The sequence below is a fragment of the Embiotoca jacksoni genome, unplaced genomic scaffold (assembly GCF_022577435.1).
Source record: "Embiotoca jacksoni isolate LCO1_2020_lvr unplaced genomic scaffold, fEmbJac1.0.p SCAF_6, whole genome shotgun sequence".
Taxonomy (NCBI): domain Eukaryota; kingdom Metazoa; phylum Chordata; class Actinopteri; family Embiotocidae; genus Embiotoca; species Embiotoca jacksoni.
The window spans coordinates 15599361-15608005 of NW_027185414.1; positions in this window are offsets into that span (position 1 = coordinate 15599361).

Sequence of the window (8645 nt, forward strand, 5' to 3'; positions counted from 1 at the left end):
AATGTATTGTTTTATGATGTGATAGCCCTGTGGTTACAGCCTGGTTACTTTTAGACTTGAAAATTTTAGGTTTCAGGAAGGATCATGGTTTGAGGTAAAACAATTATTTTAAGGTTGGAGGGACATTGTAGTTTGGGTTATCATGACTGTTTGAGTTATAATGATCTGTCTCATTAAGATTAGGGGTACCTCATCGACATGGTATAATAACTACAGCATGTAGTAATGTTTAGTGGATAATGGCAGTCAGGCAGTAAAAAAGAAAGATGTTCCTTCTCTGTTCTCTTCCTCTATAACAACATCACCAGACTACCTTCTTTTCTCCCGTCATAATTACTAGAGTTTTAAGGCCTTGCCTTATGGTTGAGTATATCAATTAGTTTTAATATTCGTACTTGCTCACACAGATATTTAGGACAAAACAATAACAAAACATCAACTTTACAATTCAATAGCCATCATTCCCTAATGTACTGTAAAAGGTCAGGCTTTACATGGCGAGGCAACTTGAGAGGCTACTTGGCCATTGATTATCAACTGACGCTCCAGATTCTTTCCATTAAGGAGACATATAATATTTTGCCTGTAGTTTACAAAGACTGAATGATCTTATCTTCAATTCTGATGATTTCACACCAATTATTAAAGAGATCCACAATGCATAAGGCGTGAACAGAAAAACAATCTCCTCCTATTCCCTCTGAGGCTGGTTCTGCCCGAGTATTACTCACAGCCTCAGTCTTCATCATGATTGTAGTCTAAGAGCAACGAAATTGAACGACTTCCAACAATGGCAGCGAGGAAAGACATGTCATATGGTGATCAATGCTGATTGGTTCAAGGCTTCAGTTTCAAACTCAACCCGAGGTCTACGCTCTGTAGGATGCAAAGGTTAGAAACAGACCCCTGAAGAGTGTAAACAGACTTATCTATTCATGCTGTGAATTTGGGCCTGGTGACATCAGACTAATTTCCTGTAACACCCCTCCTTTGTGCCACATTTGATGCAACTATTTTCATTAAATTGGTGCGAGATAGTTGGGGATTTCGTATGATCCATTTACATTGCACGAATATTAACAAGGCATCTTGTCTCTTGAATGTGAACAATGATATGTGAAATATTTTCATCTGTAGATAATTAGTGAAGTAGGCTAATGGTTTTGATTGTGCCCTGGCAGTCGTTATATATTGAGTGTAGAGCTATAATTGCATCACTTATTTGGGTTTGATTCTTCTGGCATGTAAACCTGTGAATACTCGCAGCCGGGACAGCAGTGAGAACCAGTGGGTTTGAAATAGGGCACAAGTGTAAAAGCCAAGATTAAATTAAACTACGCATGGTTGAGCAGGTCAGACATACGTTTGCTCGAAGATTCATCTTTTCTCTTATTACACCCCTTAATTAAGACAAATGAAGAGCAAGGCTTGTCGTTTCTTGTTCTGTTGGGTTACTGTATAATCTCTCATTCAAGCACTAATTGCAATGAAAGGAGTTCTGCAACATAGAAGACAAACGATTTGTTTTGCCTATAAATAGCTACAAAGTGCTCACTGTTGCTTCCCTGTGTTCCTCTGATGGTCGAAAGGATGACTTTGGTCACCACACTTTCTCTCCAAATTACACTTGATCCAAATTAGCTTTTTTTATCTTGTCCATCTCATTTCAGCTGAACGAACATATGTGCATTGCTGTATGCCAATGAGTCAAGCAACATATGGTCTTGTGTTGTCGGGGATGAATGGTTTATTGTAAAATACAGTCTGATGTGGAATTAGCAAACAAGAGAACAAAATCCATGTCTTGCTATAAAGCCTTTCCAAGGCTACAGTATAGCGTCTATATACAGAGAGAGTCTGTGTTGGTGAGCCTGCTGTGATATGTGGATATGAGCTGTTTTCTGCAGGCTCGACTGATTATGAAGAGCACAAAAAACATATATGAAGTGAAAAAGTCCCAAAATCGTCATGCATCATCTTGTAATTATCAGTCTGGTCATCTGCATGTTGTTTTAAAGAAGCATAAAAAACAATGCATGATTACATTATTCATGTGAATTTTACCCTTCAACCATGCAAAATCAGAATCCCCAGAGACAGCCGTGTTGGAGGCTGTTCATGATCTAGTTTAACATAAAGTAAAAGATGCCTGCTATTTTAAGTTATTAGAATAAGGTCAGAGCTATTTTAAGAACGCCAAGCAACACCTCATCTCTGAGGCTAGTCCGTTCGTTGTGTTTTATTATGACAAATCAGGCAGTTCACAGTGCCGACTTCATAGCTGCGTCTAATAAAAGGAAGCTCTAGCGGGAGGCAAAGGTTAGTTGCTCATGCTCCTTCTGAGCAACAAAGGAAAAAGGGAAGGGAAACAGAAGGAGAAGCACGATTGAGAGGCAGGAGATCAAGTCTCTAATCAAATGTGCGCCTGAATCTGTAACTTTACAGCCGGGTGTGGAGAGCTCTTCCCTGCTCGCCCCGATGGCAGAGACACGCTAACCTGCAGTGACCACAGGGTACAGAGATTCACACTTTAATTGATTTTACTTTTATGTTCTCCTTAATGAAAATCAAATCAAAACCAAGCCACGGGCCTCTCAGTCTCTTTCTTTCTCTTCCTTTTCCTGCCTCTGTCTTTTCTTCTCTCCCCCCATTTTCTGTGTTGCTTTGAAGTGTAAATCAGATTCTACTGATGTATGAAAGTAAAGTGCAGACTATACACCAGAGACCATTTTGCAGCACTGAGGGCATGCAGGGTGTAACCAGATGTAAGTGTATCTTTTTCACCAAATGTATAGGTCAATAATGCTTTACAATACCCTGCGAGCATGTGTGTGTGTAAAGCCACTTACCAAAGGAACTGCCAATTAAAATTCATGAGGCTACACAGATAGGAGCGTGATGTTTTTTCAGAGATACACCTTCAGTTTGTCCTTTATCTCTGCATCAGCTGTAGACACAAACACAATAACCACCGAGTGGCATGTTATTTTGACAGGCACTCTTCCTCCCTCAATATAATATAAGGTTTAGCTTCGTACTTGTACATTCAATGTCGTCTTCTTTTGTTGGCGATTTCAATTAAACAGCTTTTACAGTTAAAAGAAAATAAGCAGATTTTATAATTAGAGCACACATCTGTATACTATTAGAGAAGCCTGCTTGATGATGAAGTCAGAACTTTTTTTTATTATTAGGGAGTCGTTTTGTATTGTTGTCACATGTTACATACCGTCAAATCGATCTGTTCATGTCCTGTCATTCACACTCGGGTTCTTATCAAATTTGGCACTGGTTCTGAATGCACAAATGTGCAGCTCTGAATCCTTTCTGCTAAAAAAAAACCCCTCACATCTTTCAGGAAAAACTTCATCAACATTCAGTTGTGGGTGAATGTTTCAGAAAAGAATTTAGCATTTATTTTTTTTATTTTTTATTTTTTTAGTGCGTGAGTGTTTTGATTTATGGTGTACGGAGTAATGTGCCAATTTTGTCTTTACTCTTAGTCAGTCTTTGATTAAACCACCACATGTAGATTACAATTGCATTTGTCATGGTTATCCTCATCAAAACCTATAAAAGCCACAGATGAGAAAGAACACATAACACTTTATGTTTCAACAAATCTAAAATCAACATTTAATATAATGGGGCCACTTGTGCATGCTACTTATGGTATTGTCTTTATACAATAATAAACCGTAAAAGTTTCTGTAATGCGTGCGTTTTCTCTGGGTGTTTCGTCTTCCTCACACAGTTCAAAGACTTAAATGCTAAATTAATGGATTATTCTAAATTGTCTGTAGGTGTGAATGTGAGCGTAAGAATACATGTCTGTCTTCTGTGTTGGCCCTGTGATGGACTCTCGACCTGTGTCCAGGGTGTACCTCGCCTTTGCCCAAAGTTCAGCTGGTATAAGCTATAGCCACAGTACGAGTGTAGCATCAGCATCAGAATCAGTCGACCACAGTTTTACAGCATGAAAGACTTTGATTTATATTTGAAAGCTGTGCAGTCAGCAGTATGTGCTGTACAGTATATGGTCATGTCTGTAATTAGTAATTTTTCATCACTCACTTCCATTCGATACCAGCACTTGTTGTATTTTTGCTTTTGCTGTGATTGACCTCTCAGTTTGATTTTTCAGATTCCTTCTCAGTGCAGTAGATGATCAAAAGAAGACCAATACAACAGAGGATTATGATATATTCTTCTGTAGCAAGTAACGATTGAAACTCTACATATAGGTCAATATTACCCATTCAACATCCAGTACCATTTCTCTCCTGGAGGACTTTGATTGCGACCACAGCGGTTCAGAAATCAAAGGTGTCGTTTTCACATCACCTGTTATGTTGTTAAGTCCTGTGAGAGACAGAATTTCTCTTTTTGTCTTATTTGGGACACACACAAACACACACACAAACACACAACCATGAATGTATTGGGTCATAACCGCCTTAAAGACTTTTTCTGACTCAAAATTTAGAACTCATTTCGTAGTCGGTCTCCCACAGCAAAGAAATGCCATCGTTAATATCAGTCAAAAAATAATTTAAATGGATGTTCTGCACATTACAACTTACATTTTATTAGGATTTTTTTTTTTTTTAGACAAACTGGGGTTCAGCATTTAATGTTTAGGCTTGTTAGGAATTGTGAATCATTCATGGCTTAAAGGCTTGGAAAACAAATGGATTTAGGACAGATTAATTTTTTCTACAAAGCTCATATAATAAGGATTAAACTTAAAGCGCCTGAGGGTTCGTACAATATAGAGAGGACACAGAATTTTTGGAGAAAGAAGTGTTCAGGGATAAAGAGGGTTTCTTTATTCATTCACTGTGACAATGACAAAAAGAATAATTCAGTATATTATACAATTAAAACAAATCTACAAAGAATATTCACTTTGAAATGATTGAATGAGGTGAAAAAAATGTCTTAATTGACTCTAAATAGATTCAAATCCCTGTGATGCCACACAAAGCCTTGAGGAAATTTACTTATCTTCACCCTTATAAAAAAGAATACATACTGTAGGGGATTCTCATTTTGTGCAACATATCTATATGCATGATGTCAAAAACTGGATTCTGCTGTACTCTGCTGCTGAGTTTGATCAAATTCACTTCATTCTTGCATGAGATGAAAAACCCAAAGCTGAAACGGAAAAACTAGGGCAAAGAAAGGAGATTTTATGCTGGGCATTAGGCTCCACTATTATAATGGTCAGTGATGATGACTTCATTTCTGCTCCACATTCACTGAGTAAAAATCGTTTCTGAATACAGTTTAGTAATTCTCAAATCCACGAAGCTGCAAAATATCTGTCTAAATTTAGAATTTTACTATTTAAAACTATGACAAAAATTTTGTAAGAATCACTAATAATGGTTATGACTACAAGTTCAATCTGTTTACATTAGAACTTCCATTCTGTATTATTTCCCCACTGGGAATTTAATTCAATTTAATTTTATGTATATACTGTATATACAAATCACAACATAACTTCTTAAAACATTATAGAGGTGGGCACCACATCTGGCTCGACTGGTTGGGGTGTCGGGAGAGCGGATAGGGAAAAGAACAGCATAGATACTGTATATACAGGACACTATAAAAGACTGTCGGTGGGGCCAGTAATCACAGACAAGAAACATGCAGCTCCAGGCTCACGGATACTGACAGAAAAAGCACAAAAATGGGAGCAAGGAAAACTGCAAAGAGGAACAATAAGCAATAAACCAAACAACAGGAGAGAGAAGGCATAAATATAATGAGCTGTAATAGTGGGATATGAATGCATGGAGAGTCAAAGAGAGAGGATAGGAGGAGCCCAGTGCGTCATGGGAGGTCTACCAGCCTCGGCCGTTAGCAGCATAACTAAGGGACGGTTTAAGGTCACCTGAGTCAGCCCTAACTAAGCTTTGTCAAAAAGGAAAGTTTTGAGGCTAATCTTAAACGTAGAGAGGGTGTCTGCCTTCTAAATCCTTGGAGCTGGGAGCTGGTTACGCAGGAGGGGGAAACCCTGTTTGCATTAATACCATGAACACAAAGACTCAAAGTTAAAGCCAAAACGTAGCAAAAGTATGGACTAGTTTTTCATCATCTTTCTGTGACAGGTTGTTTCAAATTTTAGCAACATTGTACAGGGGGAAGAAGGCAGTCCTAGAAACTTGCTTTATGAATTAAAGGACATGTCCTCATCAAAATAACCCCGATGTTCCTCACAGTGGTGCTGAAGGCTAAAACATTGCGATTCAATTATGTGGTCAAAAAGTGAGTTCCTGAGGTGTTTAGCACCAAAAACAATTACCTCAATTATGACTGAGTTTAAAAGTAGTTGCAGGTCATCCGGGCATTAATGTCTTCGAGACATGCTTGAAGTATCACCAACTGATTTGTTTTGTCTGGCTTTATAGATAAATATAGCTGGGTATCATTTGCATAAAAATTTACAATAATGTATCGCTTCCTTATAACAAGGACAGCGTGTGATGTTGAAGCCTGATGTATTCTGAGTTTAGGCTACATTTGCTGCACCATTAGAAATTATTTTATTTTTTTAACGTGTCAGCAAATATGTTTTACAGATATATTATGTGATACTCATATTCACTTAAAGCTGTGACTTTATATTTCAATGTTTTTGATAGTTTATGATTAGGTTGAGTCATCACAGCACAATTTAAGAATAATGTGTTTGTGAATCAAAAATATTTTTCAAGATCCCTCACAAAAGGATCTTTACAGAGAGTTTAGCATGCAGCAAGAGCGTATTTGGAAGTTAATCCTTAACACTTGGGTGCCATCATGTCGGTGGTTCAATCAAAATCTCTTTTTGTTTCTCTGTTTGCCTCCCTTTTAGTTGTTAATTCCAGTGTGTTTGACTACAATACAATACAGGAGATTAAGCAGATGAAAATGAAGTTATGCTTTAGCTTACCTTTTTGTTTTTAGACTCCTCCTGTTAACACAGATGGTGACAGCCTTAGTTGTTTCCTTCCTGCTTGAAAAAAGAGAGTCCTGCGACTTCTCTTTTAGGGCCCCAAACTGAGCTTACAAACTCTATTTCCTCTCAAAGCCCGGGTGATTTCACCTCTATTGTTTTCCTTCAATGTTCTGCCAAACCAGACTTCCGCTCCTCCTTAAACCCCCTGCCATCACTTTCTGATGCATCAGTTAATTTTTCTACATCAAAAAGAAAAGAAAAGAAGAAAAAAAAAGACTCCACTGCCTTTATCCTGAAGAATTGTTTCTCCCCAGCTGAGAAAGTGAAAACCCCCTCATTGGTTACCCTCTGGCTCTGGCTTTTCATTTACAGACATTTTATGAGCCCATTTACTTAGCAAATACTTTCCAAAATTAAAGACACACATATTGCTTTCTTGGTCCATTAAGGCCGTTACTGACTCAACACCTGTGTCTTCTCATTTTGGTGGTTTTACTTGAAAAGATGGGACCCTGTATTTCACAGGCAGCCTGCAGAAAACAGCATGTTAATAACACTCAGAGCACTGATCTCAGAATGCACAGATGAGATTATTGAAATCACTCTTTGTGAAAGGATGCTATTCTTCAAATGAGATCTCACCAGGTGGATGCAGCTTTGAATGTGTAGAGGAGAGGGTGGAGGTTTGTCCTGACTGTCTCAGTTGTTTATGCGTCACGTAAACAAGACAAGGCTGCAATATGTACAGGAAGTGAGCACAATATCTGTGCAGCCTTATAGATCTTACAATACTAACTACCTACAAATGCAGAAAATCATAAAAGTGTTCATTGTATTGTGTCCACACCCGCCCTGGTCAACACTGTATGACGTATATTTAATCCAGGGGTCTCAAACCATTTTTCCTCTCAGAGCGACAACACCCAACATATATTCAACCAATAGCTATTGGTTGTAGGCCCCTGATTAATCCAATACAAACACCACAAAGTCAAATTTTCCAGCCGCTCTCTTACCCACTCTCAACCAAAACAGCATCATACTGTAAACTGTATTATTCATAACATGCCTGTTCAATTGGATTTTCCAGCATTAAATGGTACAAGTACTCCTGATATTGTGTCCACCTCTTGTAAATTAATTGGATGTATGAAGCTACTCCCAGTTTTGCACTTTGTTTGTTGCCTTGCATTTCACTTGTTTCATCATGTATTACAGCACTTCATTTTGTCATGTGAATGATTATGATTAGAGGTATCAGCATAGGTTCGTGCTTTCTCTCTGCCGAGTCCTTTGAGAAGGGCTTGAGATGAAGGGCTTTATAAATAAATGAGCTTGAACTTAACGTGATTCTCTTCTCACAATCCCTGCATTCACATCAGGAAACAGCCATGGCCCTTAATATGTGAGCCTATTTAAAAATTCAAATGTTCAGAAGACTTCAGTGTTTAGAGTTCAAAAAAATTAAAAAGACTATTCAAATCTGAATTTCAGCTGTTGCCAGTGAAGAGTAATATCACTTAAATCCAATCATGTTTTTCAACAAGCTGCAGGTGATACAAATTCTAATGGAGACTGAAAGCATGTGCGATCTCAATTAAAAATAAATGCATCAATCTGGTTCTTGTGTAAATTGTTATGTGTAGTTATACATTTAAAGAACAATAACATAACGTTTATAAATATTGTT